The 20,128-nt window shown below is 43.4% G+C and overlaps 1 long non-coding RNA gene across 1 annotated transcript; it reads left to right on the top strand.

Moving 5' to 3' along the window:
- Window positions 1-856: 856 nt before the first annotated feature.
- LOC123130509 (uncharacterized) lies at window positions 857-3,284 on the top strand. Its single transcript, XR_006463855.1, has 3 exons — window positions 857-1,191; window positions 1,387-2,709; window positions 2,798-3,284. It is a non-coding gene; the product is annotated as an uncharacterized lncRNA (long non-coding RNA).
- Window positions 3,285-20,128: the final 16,844 nt, after the last annotated feature.

Here is a 20,128-nt window from a genome sequence, read left to right as displayed (position 1 = left end):
ACCCAGCAAATGAGAGATGTACCTAATGATCCTAAAGCCACTGAGTTCCACATGAAGCACAGCTTGCTCCAGGCCACCACGCATTGCCCGTCGCTGACTATGTTGTTCCCGCTCTAAAGGAAAACGCGAATGTACTTCTCGACCAATGCAAGTGAACACAGAGGCAGTTGCATGGCGATGGCTTGATAGACTGGGATGGAGAGAAGTACTAATTTGACAAGCATGAGCCAGCCTCCCATGTTTTAGTAGATTCCCAATCCAAGTGGGGATGCAGTTGAGAACTTTGTCTAGAAGAGGCTACATGTGGACCGTGCGAATCTTGCACAAGGGGAGGCTAAGATAGGTGCACTGGAGCACTGGGAAAGCACATGCGAAGCTTAGCTTAATCACTTAGATCTGGGCGATGCTGCAATAGATTGGTGCAAAGGAACACTTGTCGAAGTTGGTGCATAAGCTCGACGTGCCACCAAGATCAGGTTGCCGCACGTCGAAGACAGGACGACGGCCATGTCGGCATTGTACACTAACATGAGGTGCCTGACGCCACGCCAGCATGATGGCTCTAACATGACAATTTAGGACAGTACAACTACACCACTTTCCTGCCCTCTCACGCACTAAGGCATTTTTGGCCGTCCATTTGCTTGATTTAGAGAATCTCAGCCGTTGGATGCATTGTCTGTTTCGGCCTGCAGGAGACGTTAAATTTTCTGGCCCAGCTGTCCTAGAGGGCTGCTGCTCCAGAAGAAAAATTGATGCATTCTGGTGAACTGGGCCTTTCCCCAGCCCAATTTGCTTATCCCCGCAAAAGCCTGTCCGATTGGTGGCAAACCTTGCCGAAGAAAAAAAAGTAGCATAGACAGGCAGAAGAGAACCAGGTCGGTCGTCTCCAGAGGGGGTCGGTCGCTACGATTTCCAGAGAAGGGGGAAGGGCATCGGTCGCTGTGATTTTAAGGGGATTCGATGCTGTGATTTGAAGGGGATTCGTGTGAGAGAGATTGGGAAGGTAAAGGGGATGCCTCGATTGCTTGGCGGAAGGAGGGGACCCAACGGACGCGGGAGGTTGACGCCATGACTCTTGGTATGAGGAAACTGCTCCGCAGCGATTTGAAGACGCAATAAATCTTCAGTTTCTCTACACACAATCATGGCTGGTGATGTGCCCATCCTCTCCGCTGCCTCACGGTACAAGTACGTGTATATATATGCTTCCCCCCTTACTACCACGCACTCACCGTTTTCTCCCAAGCATAACATCTGTCCGCATGATGATTGGATAGGTTTCCCTATATATTTTTCAGTTCAGTATATGAATGTATGATTCATTCTTCCACCAAGCAATTGAATTGCCCTGATTTTCTCTCATTCCAAAAACTATACATACAGGTGTTTCATGTTTGCTGTGGTCGATTGATTTGGGCAGTTCTTGGAGACTGTACTCGCAATTTTTTTACTTCGACTGCTCACCATCATCCATGGCTTCTGCACAGGTAACTCATCTTTGTGGAAATATATCCAATTCTGATTAACTCCCTTCCCAACAGGAAGAAGTAAGAGAATTCAGTGAGTTGGTTTTCAGGCCAATTTGCATCTATCAGATCTGAAGCCATCCCTCGGCGTGTCACTGCGCTTGCACGCGTAGCTCTTGTATGAGGTCCCTAGATGGACATTGAACGCATCTTGACATCGTCTTTGTTGATGAACATGCCTACTAAAAACTTATTAGGTGTATTCTTTGTACATAATGTAACTTCCTTGTGTTTAATACTGATCTTATATAGAAACAATATGTATGGAGAGGTACATGTGATTGAATACAAAAACTATTCAGGGAAAACTCAAGGAGGGCAATGTTTTCCTCATCAACAATTCCTTTGTGAAATTAGCAAAGAACATGTATAAGGCTGTGGAAGCAAGTTCCATGAAAATAACTCCATGGTCGAAGGTTTAGTCGCAGCGTTATGTCCCTATTAATTATCCTGATTATGCATGTTCACTCACCGATTTTATACCTCTACCCTCTATGGTTGGAAAGACAGACTCCTTTATAGGCAAGGAAAATCTACTTTAGTGCAGGCATAATTATTTCTTTGTTTCCTCCACTTTGCTGCTTTACTATCTTTCTGGTCCATTATCATGCTCATGTTTCAATGTACAGATGTCGGAATAGTTTCAGTGATTTCATATCTCTTTTAAGGTTTGACTGCCTGCTTGAGCCCAGGATCCTGACAAAAGTAACCTCCAGATAACATATATTGAGTAAGAATTCTCATCTAAATTACGAGGCCATCTATTATCTTCCAACTTTCATAAGAGTCACGAGACTATCTCTCACTATATTAGCTGAATTGCATGTACTTAGTGTATATAATCAGGTCTCACATTACCGACTACAGAGTCATTATCATAATTGTCGGCGACAAGTTATAACTAAAAGTAACTATATTTGTGATCTCTGAACTTTTCCAATGACAGGTGAACACTAGCTAGCACCAACAGAACTGAGATATGTTAATCTCTCGTGCAAATGGTCACATACTTAGTACACCAGTATAGTCCTCTCAACTTATAAAGTACTTTATTTCTTCACTGCACCAACATATCTCAAAAATTTATGGGCAAAAAACGCCACTGCCAGCCAGCCACAGACACCGGATGATCCAAATTGCACTTGTCAGTAATGCACACAAACAAGAAAAAGGAAAAAAGGTAGATAGCCACATTATACTAAACTCCCTGTTCAAGGTTCTATCTTTTGATGCACATATATATTAACACCTATCTTCGTGATTTACAGATCTGCAACTGATACAATCAAGACCTTTGCTTCAAAAAAGAAAATTCATCTCCTTGAGCAAAGATTGGCTCATCTACTTTGGGCGCTACTCCCTCCGTCTGAAAATACTTGTCATCAAAATGAATAAAAAGGATGTATCTAGAACTAAAATATGTCTAGATACATCCCCTTTTATTTATTTTGATGACAAGTATTTCCGGACGGAGGGAGTATTAAATAAATGGAGACGTTCTGCGTGTGACCAGTGACCACCCTTTTTGGACATTTTACTGATGTCGTCTGCCTGCGACAACTATCACCGATTTACGTGATAAGACTTTGTGTTTGCCAAATCCAACTTATATGTACTGTGTTTTCAGAGAACCATTGCTCCTGTCTGAATTGAATTATACTCCCTCCGTTCCAAATTACTCGTCGCAGAAATGGATGTATCTAGAACTAAAATACATCTAGATACATCCATTTTTCTGACGAGTAATTCAGAATGGAGGGAGTACAAGACTTGCATCTCTACAATCACCCTTATTTATCCTCTAAAGTGATGTTGTTGTTCTTTGCTACATTATGATCCCGCATATCTATTTCTATTACTGTGGTAAATCTGGATCCTATTTGTAGAAATGTCCAATTATTCTAATGCTTTCGTATCCATGTATATACATGTGTTTCCTTTAATTTATCAAGATAGTTGTCCTATTATCAGCCTTTTTCTGTTTTTTACGGGTGAGCAGCTGCTACATCTTTCAAAATAAAGGTCTCTTGTATTATAGTTTTGCACTGTGTGCATCCTGCATTTCCCTCTTCTCTATTTTCATGTTCGACATACTACAAAAATAATACCACCAAATAGTATTAATGGGAATGCTTTCTTGAATTTATCTCAAGCTCATGTGGATAGTTATAGTGTATATTTCACATATATTATCCCATTCATATTGATTATTTCCTACTCATACTCATTTAATTTATAAAGAATACCATGTTGAAGAGACATTAGTAGTTGGCTGTTAGATGAATGTTGGGTAAGAAGCTCGATTGGTGCTTGGTACATATTAAGTTTCTTTTCTTCCACTAAGATGAATTCTGGAATGTAATTCACTATGCGCGCACCCCTCAATGACTTTTTTTGGAGGGAACTCAATGACTTATTTCGGTTTTACCAAAATTTGCAACGCCTTCTTTCGGTTCTAAAAAATTCTGTAAAACTATACCATACAACCTTCCAAATAGACGGGTGCGGCAACGCGTGCCTTCGATGATCTAGTGTTCTTCGCATGCACAAACAAGGCGTTGAGCACCTCCAGCATAAAGAAGAAACAACAAAGACAAAAGGGGGTCACCTTGCCATAGGTCATGACGGTGAAGAATATGCCTCTCGGGCACCTTGTTGAGGGTGTCTATGGTAGAATCATCCACACCAACTCGTTGAATCAGCTGCCAGTGCCGGTTTGCCGTGAGACCATAGGAGGAAGGGCCATGAGACTGAATCGAATGCCTTCACTGTGTCAACCTTGAGCATGAGGGTTGCGATGTGTCTAATGTGCAAGCCCTTAGTGGTGAGCATGAAGGAGCTCTGGTTTTCCTTGATCAGTTATGGGAGCCGAGGCATGACGTGGAGAGAAAGCAGCTTGGAGAAAAGCCTACCAAAGGTATGCGGCAAACAGATCAGGTGGAAGTGTGCAACATGGTTTGAGTTTTTCTTCTCTAGCACCAAGACAATGAGGGCACCGTCAGGCTCGACGAGGCAACCCGGTATAAGCAAATAGAGCTGGTGGACGACTAGGGCAAGCTCATCTTTGAAGATCTCCAAAGCGAGTTGGTAAAACAACTCTACGAGGGATAGCGCAACCCATGATGGACGAGTAATCTGCCAACATCTACTCCTTATCCTCATGGGGGCGACAATACTGTAACGGGCAATGGCAACCATGTGATTTTTGCAGTGGCAGTGGCACGCATGGATGTAGAAGTAGCACGTGTTTGCGTCTTCCTCGGCTAGCTAGTGGAAGCGGAGGGCTGGTGGGGGATAATGCACTTGAGGGAGGCCAAACCAAGCAACTTAAGCTTCAACTCTTTGCGCAGATTAAACTCCTTTTAGGACAGCTGTCGGGACTCCTACACCGTGTTGATCTGAAAAATGATTTCCTTAGCCATGAGTTGTTGTAGCTTGATGCTGCCAATATGCCGGTCGCTCCACAGCTGCAATGTGTTGTCCATATGCTTCAGCAAGACACCCAAACGCTAGAGTTGGCAAAGGTGTGACGACACATGCTAGGCATCAGCAACTACCTGGCGGAAGCCATCAAAATCTATCCAGATATCCTTGAAGTGGGACTGGTGAGCCCTAGGCGTGAAAATCGTGGTGTATAGGCTAAATCTAAAGCCATGGAGTATCCGCGCAGAAAAGCAACTAGGATGTCATTACCCCCAATTCGTTGAACAAAACAACCGGTCTGGCTGCACCAACGTTGGTGACTGTCGCTCGTTGCTCGAACTGTAGCGCCGCCTGATGAGGTTGATCTCGCGAAGCCCAAGGTCATCAAGGAAACGGTGAAATCTGCCCATCTATCTTCTTTCTAGGGTAGCGTTATTCTTACCCGCCCCCACCTGCTAGATCAAGTTGGAGTCACCGGTAACGACCCAAGGACCAGGTTGCGAGGAGCGCAACTCAGCTTTTGGAGGAAAGCAAAGCGATTTGCATCAGCTAAAGGACCACATACGGTTGACAATCACCAAGGGGTGCCTAAGGCAAACACAGAGGGCAAAGGTTCGAGTCAGTGCAGCATTAAGGCCTCACAAGTTTCAAGAAGACCATGCCGAAATAAGGATGAGAGACGAGAGTAACACAAGTAACCAAGGCGATGATCCCACTGCTGAAAAGAGCTGGTAGACAAGGCAACAGAGGTGGAGAGACTGGCGGCGGTGGCAACGAAGGGAAAGTGAAACCAGTCAAGCTCCCAGAGGCCCTTGGAGTTATGACATCGGGGGCCAGCATGCGGAGAATGTGAAGAGAGGTCGGGGTAGACCGAATTTGACATGGGAGGAGTCCGTTAAGAGCGACCTGAAGGATTAGAGTATCACCAAATAACAAGCTATGGACAGGGGTGCGTGGAAGCTTGCTATCCATGTCCTAGAGCATGAGTTGGTTGCAAGATCTTGTGGGTTTCACCTCTAGCCTACCCCAACTTGTTTGGAACTAAAGGCTTTGTTGTTGTTGCTGTAGCGAGGAAAAGAAATTTTGGACGTGGGTATTGCAAGCTAGCCTCCCCGCAGTTTCTGGGAATCGCGGGCTCCACTACCAGCAGCATCGAGGTCGGAGGCGAGGGTCGATCGGTTTCGGCCGCGAGCGGGCGGTTTTGCGTTGGGTGTCCTTGTCGGTGCTTGGCTTCAGCGCGGAGGAATCGGGGCCTCTGCTTTGCCGCGACACATTACAGTGCCCCTATTGTTGTGCTTCTGCTCTCGGTTGATTCGGGGGTGGGCTTCAGCATGTGAAATCGACTGCAGAGGATTCGGGCCTGGGGCATTGTATCTTCCTGCCGGTGGAAGGCCTGCGTCCCCTTGAGGCTGGTACGGATTCTGGCAAGGACAAAGTTTTTCTCAGCCCTTTTTCATTGCGTGTGCATTCTTTAGAATCATGTATATTCTTCAGTAATGCTCCCAAATCTCTGCTCACTCCAGAAGTACAGCTACAATGCATCACGTAATTTTCTTGTTTAGTTGCCATTAGCCAACTTCACAGAATTCAACTTGGATTTATTTGAACGGCAATGTCTCGAGCTTTTGGGGAGCAACAGTAATTACATGCTTAGCTAGTGCCATACCAACACTTTGCCATTGTGAGGATTTGCGTCCCACCTCTACCCCAATGTCACAAGTAAAATTATTGTGATTATCCATCTGATGACATGAGTAATTTAACTTTTGTTCTGTGTTTCATGTTGTCTGGAGCAATGCTTGGCTCCTAGCAGTTTCCAGATGGATTTATTTCCACTGCAATGAGAACGATTGTCAATATTTGCTGAATTTTTGGTCGACTCAAGCCACAAACCAAGAGGACTTAACCCTCTTCTCCTTGATCTCCTTGATAGTCCAGCAATCAACAAGTTGAAAAGATTTAAATCAAGGTTCCATGATAATTCTTTTGAATCTCCCTGTAAGGTAGGCTTTTCAGATATCCCATTTCAAACTAAAGGTGCATTCCTTTTACTTCCGGTAATATAATCTATGTATTTTTAATTGTCTAACCTTGTGTGCATAGGGTTTCTTTCACACGAGATGTAAAGATGTTCCTTGTACAATATTTAGGTTTTGCAGAAAAATATTGTTTAGTTGGCTGTTGTTTGCCTGTCAGTCACACAAGCCTTTATTTATATTAGGCCTTAGATGCTACTCCCTCTGTAAAGAAATATAAGAGTGTTTAGATCACTATGGAGGGAGTACTAAGTACTAACTGTTATCCCTTTGTAATAGAAGAGCATAATTTCCACTCCCTAGTTGTTGATCATATTTCTCTTTGCCACATTCTAGTTCCAAAAATGCATGTTGATGGTCCACCTTGTTGATTGCCTGCTGATATTGTGAGATATTTGATTATGCTTGATAATATTAGTAGCGAAGAGTGCCTCATTAAAAATCTTAGTTGGAGAGTGAAATTTTACGGCAGTCATAAGATGAAATTGTTCCTGTGAAACTGAGGACTGAAAGAGCTGATTCTGGTGGTCAATAGTATGATATTTTAGCCCATGCATAAATTGTGGGAAATCCCATGTACATGGAAAATGAAGGACTCAAAGGTTAACATAATCCATTTTATAAATCATCACAAGTGCATCTTCATTATGTATGAGATTATTCTGGGATACCGCCTCCATTAATTAATTATGTATTAGAGAGGGAATTTATCTTTTGCGATAAACTAAGGAGGGGAGCAGTTATGTTTGTCCTTGCAATTGTGACATGTGTATTTCTACATCTGACATACAGCGTAACTATTTTAGGGCTTGACAGACCAGTTTTTATCCGGAAGAAAGGCCTTTAGCGTGTGTTTGGATCTGAAGAAACAAAGCAAGATATGGCTGTCATTCCTCCTAACTTGGCTAGTTACTAGTATCTCCTTGATCCTTTGATGAGGCAGTCTTGGCGAGTGTTTGGGCAATAGAGAACATAACTTGGCAATTTCTGTACATGTTTACTGTATCCATTTATTCAGGACTAGAAGCTTAAATTCTGAATTTTATAGTTCAGGAGTAACTACCTCCTGATGTACTGGTGTAATTTAATAGTTTCATCGAATGTGAATCAGAATATATGTTGTTAACATAGTTGGGCAAAAATATCATGCCATCTTTCTTTTCTAAGGTGTTTGATGAGTTCAATGCAATGAAACAGATGAGCTGAACATATTCAAGGTTTCTAGCGGGAATCACTTCGTGGCCATTCTGGTGATAATGGTTGTACTCCAGGTAAAAAAACAAATAGTATAATTCTTATGTTCCACATATGTATTAGTTTTGGTTGTTGTTATATGTTGTTTCCTTTGTATATATGCAAGCTCTTATCATCGATTTCCTTGGCCAATTAACTTCAACAATCATGTTAAGCTAGTGGCTATGGTTGGTACTGATGGGATCTTGTTTAGGTGCTAATGGTCCAAGAATTGTATTTGTGTGGTGGATGTAATTATGTTATGAGGTCAATTTGTAACTTATTATACTACAGTTATGGACCAAGCCATGAATCAGTACCAAAATTCAGCATTGGTGAGAAGAAATGTGAACTTATAATGTTTTTTTGTGAAAGAAAAGGGAATTTTATTCCAATGTAACAGGGTTACAATCAAGAGGCACAAGTTCTCAATGCAAGGACCTCTATGGATCCATACAGCGATGGTAGACTATGTACTCGGCTGTAACTAGCCAGCCGATCAACAACCTTATTTTGTTCCCTTCTAAGCCTATGTTTAACAAACTCCCTAACCTCCATGAGCTCTTTTATTTCTTCAGCAAGATGTCCATATGAGTGAGCATATTCCTCGATAAAATGGATGGTGCCTCAGAAGAGTCAGACTGAACCAGAACCGGTTTGTTAGTGTGTTGAATGACCGGTTTGTTAGTGTGTTGTATGACCAGCCATACCTTGCATCAACGTGTGAATCTCGGCCTCCAACGCTTCGTTGCAATGGAACAGGAAGCGGTAGGCCGCAAACACCACTGACCTGTCATGATTCCTTGGTATCCTACCAGCCACAGCGCTGCCATCTACCGGCGAGATGTTTTTAGTACCCTAATCTTGACTTATCACTGATGGACCACAATGTTCAAGCTCGGCAGGTACTGTTGAACAGCTAAAATTATTGGATCTCAAGACACCCGCAAATTAAGCCGCTGGAAAAGAGTTCAGAGATGTGTGAGTCTTGGTATTCCCGCAAATTCCCAAGTAATCATTGGTGTTCATTTTTGAAATACTGCTTTGTACTCCCTTCATACCGGTGCATAAGTCTATATTATGAAAACCAAATAATCCCAAAACACTTAGACGCGGTGCATTAACTCTCGACTTGTTTCTGATTTCTTGAAATTAATAAAGGAATCAACCAATAAGAAACGTGGGGTGTGTATGTTTTTAATATTTATGACTACCTAACGTGGCATGCAGTGGTTAGTTCATTGCATGCAATGTTATTAATTAGCAAATAAATATTAAGTACTTTTGTTTTCCTCTCCGTCTTTAGTCACGGTGCACAACGTAACATGTCTTATGCATCCATACGAAGGAGTACCGAACATTAGGTACGAGCACGTGGCAACTCCGAAAAATTTCGACGGCAAATTTAGTGACACGAGAATGGGGAAATACCCCTTAATTCCTGGGTGTATATACACCCAAAAATTGGAAAAAAATAATTAATAATTACAAAAAAAGTCATCGAATAAACTTGACTTTCTTTTGCACCAGTATGTTATTTTCTGCCAACCAAAACCAAGCGTTGACTTCAGGGTGAATCATACAAATTTTTTGGTCAAAATAGTGTAAATAGTGTCTTAGCCTTACTAGTGATCACCCGGGAAAAACTCTAAAGGTGAATTATGTTCAACAATCAACAGTAGTGAGCATCACTATCATTATTCAAATATATTTTTGTGAGAAATTACGGGAGTGAATTTGTTTGGTATAATAATAATTTAGTTTTGTTAAAGCACATCTAGATGTGCCATAAGTATTGCATCTAACATTACTGCGGGAAGGTCCTAAGACGACACATGTATAGAAAACCAATCGATCAAACTATATGCGATGTATCAATCACAAACGGTACTGTAATAAAATCATCGCCAATAAATGAACTGTTTGCAATTGTTGATCCATCAAGCACGATTCATATTAGAGTTGTGTGTGTCAAATTGTGGAATACAGTTGATCCATACGAACTACTTGCGACGAGCCAAAAAACACAAATAGTTACCTAGATTAAGATGTGTGCGATAAATGGCATATAGTTCACTCGGGTGAACTGTTTGCATGAGCCAAAATAACACAAACGATTACCAAGGACAAGATGTGTGCGATAGACAACATACATGTCACTTGGATGACCTGTTTGCGATGATCCATAAGAACACAAACGATTCAGCTTAACAGGATGTGTGTGATACCCGGCAAACAGGTGAGTAATCAAAATTATGTGGGAAGACCGATAATAACTTAGACGATTCATGCTAATAAGTTGTGTGTGTTATGGAAAAATGCTTGCTAGTAAACAATAGTCACTGATCGATGAAATCATCACTGACATGTTTCGTCATTTAATCCATATGCGATGTGATTTGCTCAGTCTGCACAATATCTATGCTTTGTCTACTGAACAACAACATATATCCTTATAACAACATGATTGCATAACCAAAATAAATATCCAATTACATAACTGACTACAGATAACATTTGCACACCTAAGTAAACAATTACATGCATAATAAACTAGGAGAAACTATCATTAGATCATCTACTTTTTGTTGTGACGCTTGCCATTGCTTTGCTTCCGGCTGGATCCCTTGTTGTCTTGGGGAAGAAGACACTTCCTCATGTCAACGATCCTCCTATACATCCCGTAGCTCGTGTACGCCTCCTTGGCCCCGTACACGACGTGATCTTCATCCAATTTCTCCATCCAGGAGCATGTTCTTGTTGAAGACATCCTTCATGTCTCTGTAGTAGGGGCCGATGATGGCTTTGGCGAGGTGAACCAGTGAATCCTTCTTCTGCTTCTTGCTGCCACAGATCTTGTATTAGCCCTGATTGTCGACAAGATTCTGGCAGGCGATGCTCGACTTCTTGAGCACCTTTAAATCGTTGGTGGTGTCCATAGTAGCAAACCTGTAGTCATGGCTGTTGACAAACTTGGCGAAACGATCGTAAGGTCTTGTGGCCATGTTGTAGTGGTAGACGAGGATCTGATTGCAAGCGCACATCTGGATGAAGGCGACCTTTTGATCATACCCAGCATGAGCGATGTGTACTCGATGTCGAATCTGACCACTGTGTACTTGTCTGCAGCAAGCAATAGCTCCATAGTGTGGATGGAGTTCTCCACCCAGATCAGGTCATTGGTGTACACCACTGAGAGCTCCGTGAATCTTCTCTAGGTGTCCACTATGGCACACATGATGAACTGGCGCTCGTCCTCGGCAGGCGCTCGGAGCACCATTGGATCCGTGTAGGATACTCTCTCTGTATTTGTTGTTGTGGGTGTGCTTCTTGCAATATTGGGGCACGATCGAAAGGTTGAAGAGAGACAAGGGTTAAAGGGCCGCTATAATAAATGGGGGCCGGACGACCTATAATTAGCACATCTTGACACATCGTTCCCGATGGAGGATTCCAGTGCATGCTTGAGCACCCCACACACGTTTTATTTGGCCACGCGCGAGCTCGAAGAGGCGCCAATGTATCGTTGGTGAGTCTGTTCCCATGAAACCATGTAGGTTACCGCACGCAACCGCGCAAGTTTCCCGCCTGACTCGTTTGGCCATGCGTCATCTCGAAGAGGGGCAAATTGTGGGCATTTATTGCAAAAGCTTTGCAAAAATGAAGTGTGTGGAATGACTAAAAGCAGCACACTCATTCGACAATAAGTTTACTCGTGTGTGATGAGGTAAAACTTACACATACGGGTAAAGAGGGACACTCGTTGTGATAATTCTGCGCTCTATAGAGCACATGGTTGAAGAAGCCAATTGTGTGCAATAATGTTGAAGATCACTGTCGAGGCTGCAATATAGATAGTTTGTGATGAGATCGACAGGGGAAACACATGCGAGAATGGTAAATAAAATCAAGTCAATTACATATTAAGGTCCAGATATTAATCGTCCATTGCATATTAAGGTCAAAATAGTACTACCAATATATGAGTCTAGAGTAACCCTCTACTAATGATGTAGTAGTGGGGAAGTTTAACGCTCGGATAATTAATCTAGAGTAGCCCTCTACAAATGATGCCATGTCACCACGATTACTATTGTTAATCTTGTGATGACTCAAATCTCGTTCGAATTTAAATTTAAAATAAAGTTAAACAATAAAAGTTTTCAAACATTAAAACTAAAATGTTCTAAATGTGACAAATAATTCATGAGTAATAATAGTGGCGAAACCAACATTTCTTACAATATTTAAATTCACTAAAATAACCAAAACAGAGGGTAAAACAATTAATTTAATGCCTTCTATAAAGTTATAATAATATAACTAAATTAGTAGTGTGCCAAAATAATTGTGGCAGTGGCCTAATTAGTAATACTAATTTAGGTGCTAAGTTGGTATTTTATAAAACTAAAATAAAAGAAACTTTAAATTAAAATAGTAAAGAAATAAAAGATAAATAGAAAAGCAAAAGAAAAAGAAAAGAAAACTAAAAAAGAAATAGAGGAAACCCCATGTGCACCTAAGCCCGCTGCCTACTATGTCAGGCACAACCCAACCCCCTCTCCCTCCTACTTCTCTGTTCACAGAGACGCTGTGTGTTGGGGATATAACTACTGGGTATGACCCGCCCAGGAGGGGCCGGGTCATGCCACTGGCGGCTTAAAGACGAAGAGGCCCGATAAGGTCCAAGAAGATGTGAAGATGGCGATTCATAGAGCAAGCTTATTGAAGCCCCAAGACCCGGGGACGACTTGAGGCCCACGGGTATGAGCAGCCATATGTTTAACTTGTGTTGTAAGGCAAGCTTAGTTAGATACCGAGCCGGACACGTTTTGTATGAGCCGGACGGTATTATGTAAGCCACCGAGCATCAACCTGTATATAAAGGGGTGACCCGGCGGCGGGTTGACTCAAGAAAACAACTCATCGAGAACTAGGTCAAGTGTATTCGCTCCCTGGTAATCAAAACCCAAGCAATACAACCTAAAGCAGGAGTAGGCTTTTACCTCATTGAGAATGGCTGAACCTGGGTAAATTCTCTGTGTCCTTTGTCCCGATTAACCCCTTCAAGCTAACCTAGTTGTGATGGCTCCACACCTAAGTCCTTTTGCTAGGGCATCTGCCGTGCTAAGTCCACAACAATTGGTGCCCACCATGGGGCCAACGCATGGTAGTTTCGAGTTCTTGAAGGGCAGCTTCGCAGGGATCAAGGGATACGCCGTCGGTCGGATGACTAAAAGCTGCCGTGACAAGCTCTACATCGACAACGCTGGCTGGGGCCCCGAAGCCGGCTCAATCGAGTACGGATACCGGGTCCCCTTCGGTGGAATTCACGTCTTCATTGGCAAGATCGATGAGTCGTAGCCTGAGCCGGACACCTACACCGACATCGTCGAGACAGATCAGCGTGCACGACCCGCTAAGGTTCAACCCGCCGTGAAGCACGCTTTCATGGGTTTTACTCATGGAGTGGACCTTGAGGAAGGATCTGCGTTCGGTGGAGAGACGGCCATCTACTCTGGTGATGAGTACTCAACCAGTGAGACGGATTCCATATATCAATTGCAAGATGGTGGGCTTGGGGGCTGTTCCGATGGCGACAGTATTCCGGACCCCTACGAGCCGCCGAACGGAGTTGCGATCTTCATGGCCGACACACAACCAATGATTATCTCGACGACTGTTGCGGCTATGACCTCCAGTTCATCGGCTGCAGCGACGGCCGGGGCGAGCAGCTCTGCACGCCCGCCAGCTCAAGTGTTATCTGAACTCTTGGAGGCTTTGACGGCCTTATTGGCTGCAGAGGTGACACCAGAAAATCAAGCACAACATAAGGTGGATGTGGCGAAATTGCGAGATGAGGTAGCTCAAGCCAAGGAGGAATTTAATGCTGAGAATGCTTGGATGGCAACAGAACGGGCCGCTTTGGACGCTAAGACACAACGGATTCAGGCAGAGTCGTTCCGGCTTACCTTGGATCAGAATGCTTCAAACGCCGTTATGAGGAGGAGGCACCAGACCCGTCTACCCACAGAGTTTGAGGCTAGGAACCTCTTCAATACACCTAGGGATGCCACTGTTGGGGAACGTAGCATGCAATTTCAAAAAAATTCCTACAATCACGCAAGATCTATCTAGGAGATGCATAGCAACGAGTGGGGGAGAGTGTGTCCACGTACCCTCATAGACAGAAAGCGGAAGCGTTAGGTTAACGCGGTTGATGTAGTCGAACGTCTTCGCGATCCAACTGATCAAGTACCGAACGTACGACACCTCCGAGTTCAGCACATGTTCAACTCGATGACGTCCCTCGAACTCTTGATCCAGTAGAGGGTCGAGGGAGAGTTTTGTCAGCACAACGGAGTGGTGACGGTGATGGTGATGTGATCCGCGCAGGGCTTCGCCTAAGCACTACGAAGATATGACCGGAGGAGTATAATGTGGAGGGGGGCACCACACACGGCTAAGAGAACAATTGATGTGCTATGGGGTGCCCCCATGCCCCCGTATATAAAGGAGGGGAGGAGGAGGCCAGCCACCAAAGGGGGCGCGTCAGGGGGGAGTCCTTCTAGGACTCCACTCCTAGTAGGATTCCCCCCCCCCCTTTTCCTTTCTCACTGGAGGGGAAAAGGAAGGAGAGGGAGAGGGAAAGGGAAAGGGGGCGCTGCCCCCCTCCCCTAGTCCAATTCGTACTCCCATGGGAGGGCGGCCACCCCTTGTGGGCTCCCCTCTCTTTCCCCTAAGGCCCATGTAGGCCCAATACTTCCCCGAGGGGTTTTGGTAACCCCTCGGTACTCCAAAATATATCTGAACCTTTCTGAAACCATTCCGGTGTCTGAATATCATTGCCCAATATATCAATCTTTACCTCTCGACTATTTCGAGACTCCTTGTCATGTATGTGATCTCATCCGGGACTCCGAACAAACTTCAGTCACCAAAAACACATAACTCATAATACAAATCGTCATCGAACGTTAAGCATGCGGACCCTACGGGTTCGAGAACTATGTAGACATGAACGAGACACATCTCCGGTCAATAACCAATAGCGGAACCTGGATGCTCATATTGGTTCCTACATATTCTACGAAGGTCTTTATCGGTCAAACCACAATAACAACATAAGTTATTCCCTTTGTCATCGGTATGTTACTTGCCCGAGATTCGATCGTTGGTATCCTCATACCTAGTTCAATCTCATTACCGGCAAGTCTCTTTACTCTTTCCGTAATGCATCATCCAGCAAATAACTCATTAGTCACATTGCTTGCAAGGCTTATAGTGATGTGCATTACCAAGAGGGCCCAGAGATACCTCTCCGATACTCGGAGTGTCAAATCCTAATCTTGATCTATGCCAACCCAACAAACACCTTTAGAGACACCTGTAGAGCATCTTTATAATCACCCAGTTATGTTGTGACATTTGATAGCACACAATGTGTTCCTCCGGTATTCGGGAGTTGCATAATCTCATAGTCAGAGGAATATGTATAAGTCATCAAGAGAGAAATAGCAATAAAACTTAACGATCATTATGATAAGCTAACGGATGGGTCTTGTCCACCACATCATTATCCTAATCATGTGATCCCGTTCATCAAATGACAACACATGTCTATGGTCTGGAAACTTAACCATCTTTGATTAACGAGCTAGTCAAGTAGAGGCATACTAGGGACACTTTGTTTTGTCTATGTATTCACACATGTATCAAGTTTCTGGTTAATACAATTCTAGCAAGAATAATAAACATTTATCATGATATAAGGAAATATAAATAACAACTTTATTAATGCCCCTAGGGCATATTTCCTTAAGGAACCAGTGACCCTCCCGTGGTAAACCGGGTTGTCGAGGCACCTGTGACCGGAATGCCGGTTCAGCCACGTGCTGTAGACCTGCCTCGTTTGAATTTGACTCCGCCTCAGCATGTTCGGACACCGCCGTGTCATTATTCTGACCCTCTGGACAATATGATTGTTGTAGCTACGCGATTGGCGGCTCTCCCCGTTGAAGGCGAGTCTCCAGCCGCAATGGAAATACGGAGGGCTCGAGAACTTCTTCAGACAGCGGTAGCTCAACAAGTAACTTACTCATACAATCGTGAACGGATTCATTCAACCCCGCGTCCAAGCCGGAGTTATAGAAGGCATATTGATTCGCCAGCGGTTTCAAGCAGTGAGCGGTGATACATCTCCAACGTATCTATAATTTATGAAGTATTCATGCCAATATATTATCATTCTTGGATGTTTTACAATCATTTTATAGCAACTTTATATCATTTTTTGGGACTAACCTATTGACCCAGTGCCAGTTGCTGTTCTTGCTTGTTTTTTACATCGCAGGAAATCAATATCAAACATAGTCCAAACACCACAAAACTTTTTGTGGAATTTTTATGGACCAGAAGACCACCTTTGGGCCAGAGCAGCACCTGGGGATGCCCCAAGGGGGGCACCGCCCACCAGGGCGCGCCTGGGGGCCCATGCGCGCCCAAGTGGGTTGTGCCCACCTCGGTGGCCTCCCGCACCCCCTCTTTACCCTATAAATTCCCAAATATTCCGAAAACCCTTGGGGTTAACCTAGATCAGAAGTTCCGCCGCCGCAAGGTTCTGTAGCCACCAAAAACCAATCTAGACCCGTTCCGGCACCCTGCCGGAGGGGGGAATCATCTCCGGTGGCCATCTTCATCATCCCGGCGACCACCACGACGAGGAGGGGGTAGTCCACCCTCGGGGCTGAGGGTTTGTATGATTAGCTATGTGTTTAATCTCTCTCTCTCTCTCGTGTTCTTGATATGTCACGATCTTGATGTATCGCGGGCTTTGTTAATATAGTCGGATCATATGGTGTTTTCCCCTCTCTATCTTGTTGTGATGAATTGAGTTTTTCCCTTTGAGATTTCATTGTTATTAGATTGAATACTTTTATGGATGTGAGAGCACTTGATATGTGTCTTGCATATGAATACTCATGGTGAAAATTGGGTATCATATTGATTCACTTGATATGTGTTTTGTCATTCAATTCACGGATTCCCACGGTGACATTGGGGTAATCTATGCATAGGGGTTGATGCACGTTCCCATCTTTTGTTTCTCCGGTAGAAATCTTGGGGCACTCTTTGAGGTTCTTTGTGTTGGATTGAGTATTATGTATCTGAAATTATTTGGTGTTATTTTAGTACGAACTCTTGGATAGATCGATCCGAAAGAATAGCTTCGAGGTGGTTTCGTACCCTACAAATGATTTCTTCATATGTTCTCCGCTAGATAGGAACTTTGGAGTGATTCTTCATCACACTTTGAGGGATGGTTATATGATCCAATTATATTAGCATTGCTGAGAGATTGCACTAGCAAAAGTATGGACCCTAGGCCTCATTTTCAAGCATTGCAATACCGTTTGTGCTCCGTTTTATCAATTTCTACCTTGCTGTTTTTTATTGTTCTTATTACAAAAATCAATATCTACTATCTGTATTGCACCTGTATCACCATCTCTTCGCCGAACTAGTGCACCTATACAAATTACCATTGTATTTGGTGTGTTGGGAACACAAGAGACTCTTTGTTATTTGATTGCAGGGTTGCTTGAGAGAGACCATCTTCATCCTACACCTCCCACGGATTGATAAACCTTAGGTCATCCACTTGAGGAAAAATTGCTATTGTCCTACAAAACTCTGCGCTTGGAAGCCCAACATGCGTCTACAAGAATAAAATTGCGTAGTAGACATCAAGCTCTTTTTTGGCGCCATTGCCAGGGAGGTGAGTGCTTGAAGGTATATCTTTAGATCTTGCAATCGAATCTTTTAGTTTCTTGTTTTATCACTAGTTTGGTTTATAAAAGAAAACTACTAAAAAATGGAATTGAGGTTGCATCATATTATTCATCTTTATAATGTATTTTGTGAAAATGATGGAAAGGAAAATTGTGCTCGATTGATAGAAGAAGAATTCAATAGAATGTTTGGTATAAATGATGAGCATGATTGCAATGTTGTTAGTATGAATTCTTTGAATATCCAGGATGCTAATGATATGCGATGCCATAAGCTTGGGGATGCTATGTTTGATGAAGATAATATTTTTAGTCCCCCAAGATTTGATGTGCAAATTTGTTATAATGATTGCATGCCTCCTATTTATGATGATTATAATGATGAAAGTGGATTTGGAGAGGTCATGACTTTATTTAGTGATGAATCCACCATTTTGGATGAGGCTTCAATTGACTATGATAACAAAGTTGCTATCTATGATGATTATGGTGATGGCATGTATGCTATAAAGAATAATGATAACCATGAAACTCTCATCATGATTTTAATTTTCACTTTCATGATAGTTATTTTGTTGAGTTTGCTCCCACTACTATTGATGAGAAGAAATTTTCTTATGTTGAGAGTAATAAGTTTTCTATGCTTTTGTGTCATGAAAAGAATGATTTATGTGATGGTTATATTGTTGAATTTCTTCATGATGCTACTGAAAATTATTATGAGGGATGAACTTATGCTTGTAGGAATTGCAATAATACCAAGTTTCCTATCTATGTGTTGAAAATCTTGAAGTTGTGCTTGTTTTGCCTTCCTATGCTAGTTGATTCTTGTTCCCATAAACTGTTTGATCACAAAATCCCTATGCATAGGAAGTGTGTTAGGCTTAAATGTGCATGCCATGTGTTCCATGATGCTTTCGTTATGTTTCAATTCTCTACTTTTATGTGAGCATCATTGAAATCATCATGCCTAGCTTAAAAGGCATTAAAGAAAAGCGCTTGTTGGGAGACAACCCAACACTTTTACTATTGGGGAACGCAGTATTTCAAAAAATTTACCTACGATCATGCAAGATCTATCTAGGAGATGCATAGCAACGAGAGGGGAGAGTGTGTCTACGTACCCTCGTAGACCGAAAGCGGAAGCGTTAAGTAACGCGGTTGATGTAGTCGAACGTCTTCGCGATCCAACCGATCAAGTACTGAACGCACAATACCTCTGTGATCTGCACACATTCAGCTCGATGACGTCCCTCAAACTCTAGATCCAGCTGAGGCCGAGGGAGAGTTTCGTCAGCACAACGGCGTGGTGACGGTGATGATGAAGTTCCCGACGCAGGGCTTCACCTAAGCACTACGACAATATGACCGAGGTGGAAATCTGTGGAGGGGGGCACCACACACGGCTAAGAGATCAACTTGTGTGTCTATGGGGTGCCCCTCCCCCATATATAAAGGAGTGGAGGAGTGGGTCGGCTGGCCTCATGGGGTGCGCCCCAAGGGGGGGAATCCTACTCCTACTAGGAGTAGGTTCCCCCTATCCTAGTCCAACTAGGAGGGGAAGGAAAGGGAAGAGGGAGAGAAGGAAAGGGGGGCCGGCCCCCTTCCCAATTTGTATTGGCTTGGGGGGCATGCCCCTCCTCTTGGCCGCCTCCTCCTCTCTTCCACTAAAGCCCATGAAGGCCCATTAACCCCTCGGGGGGTTCCGGTAACCCCCCGGTACTCCAGAAAATGCCCAAACCTATCCGAAACCTTTTTGGTGTCCAAAACATAACCTACCAATATATCAATCTTTAATCCTAGACCATTTCGAGACTCCTCGTCATGTCCGTGATCACATCCGGGACTCTGAACAACCTTCGGTACATCAAATCACATAACTCACAATACATATCGTCATCGAACGTTAAGCGTGCGGACCCTACGGGTTCGAGAACTATGTAGACATGACTGAGACACATCTCCGGTCAATAACCAACAGCGGAACCTCGATGCTCATATTGGTTCCTACATATTCTACGAAGATCTTTATTGGTCAAACCGCATAACAACATACATTGTTCCCTTTGTCATCGGTATGTTACTTGCCCGAGATTCGATCGTCGGTATCATCATA

The sequence above is a fragment of the Triticum aestivum genome, chromosome 6A (genome assembly GCF_018294505.1).
Source record: "Triticum aestivum cultivar Chinese Spring chromosome 6A, IWGSC CS RefSeq v2.1, whole genome shotgun sequence".
NCBI lineage: Eukaryota > Viridiplantae > Streptophyta > Magnoliopsida > Poales > Poaceae > Triticum > Triticum aestivum.
This window is presented reverse-complemented; position numbering and strand designations above follow the sequence as displayed.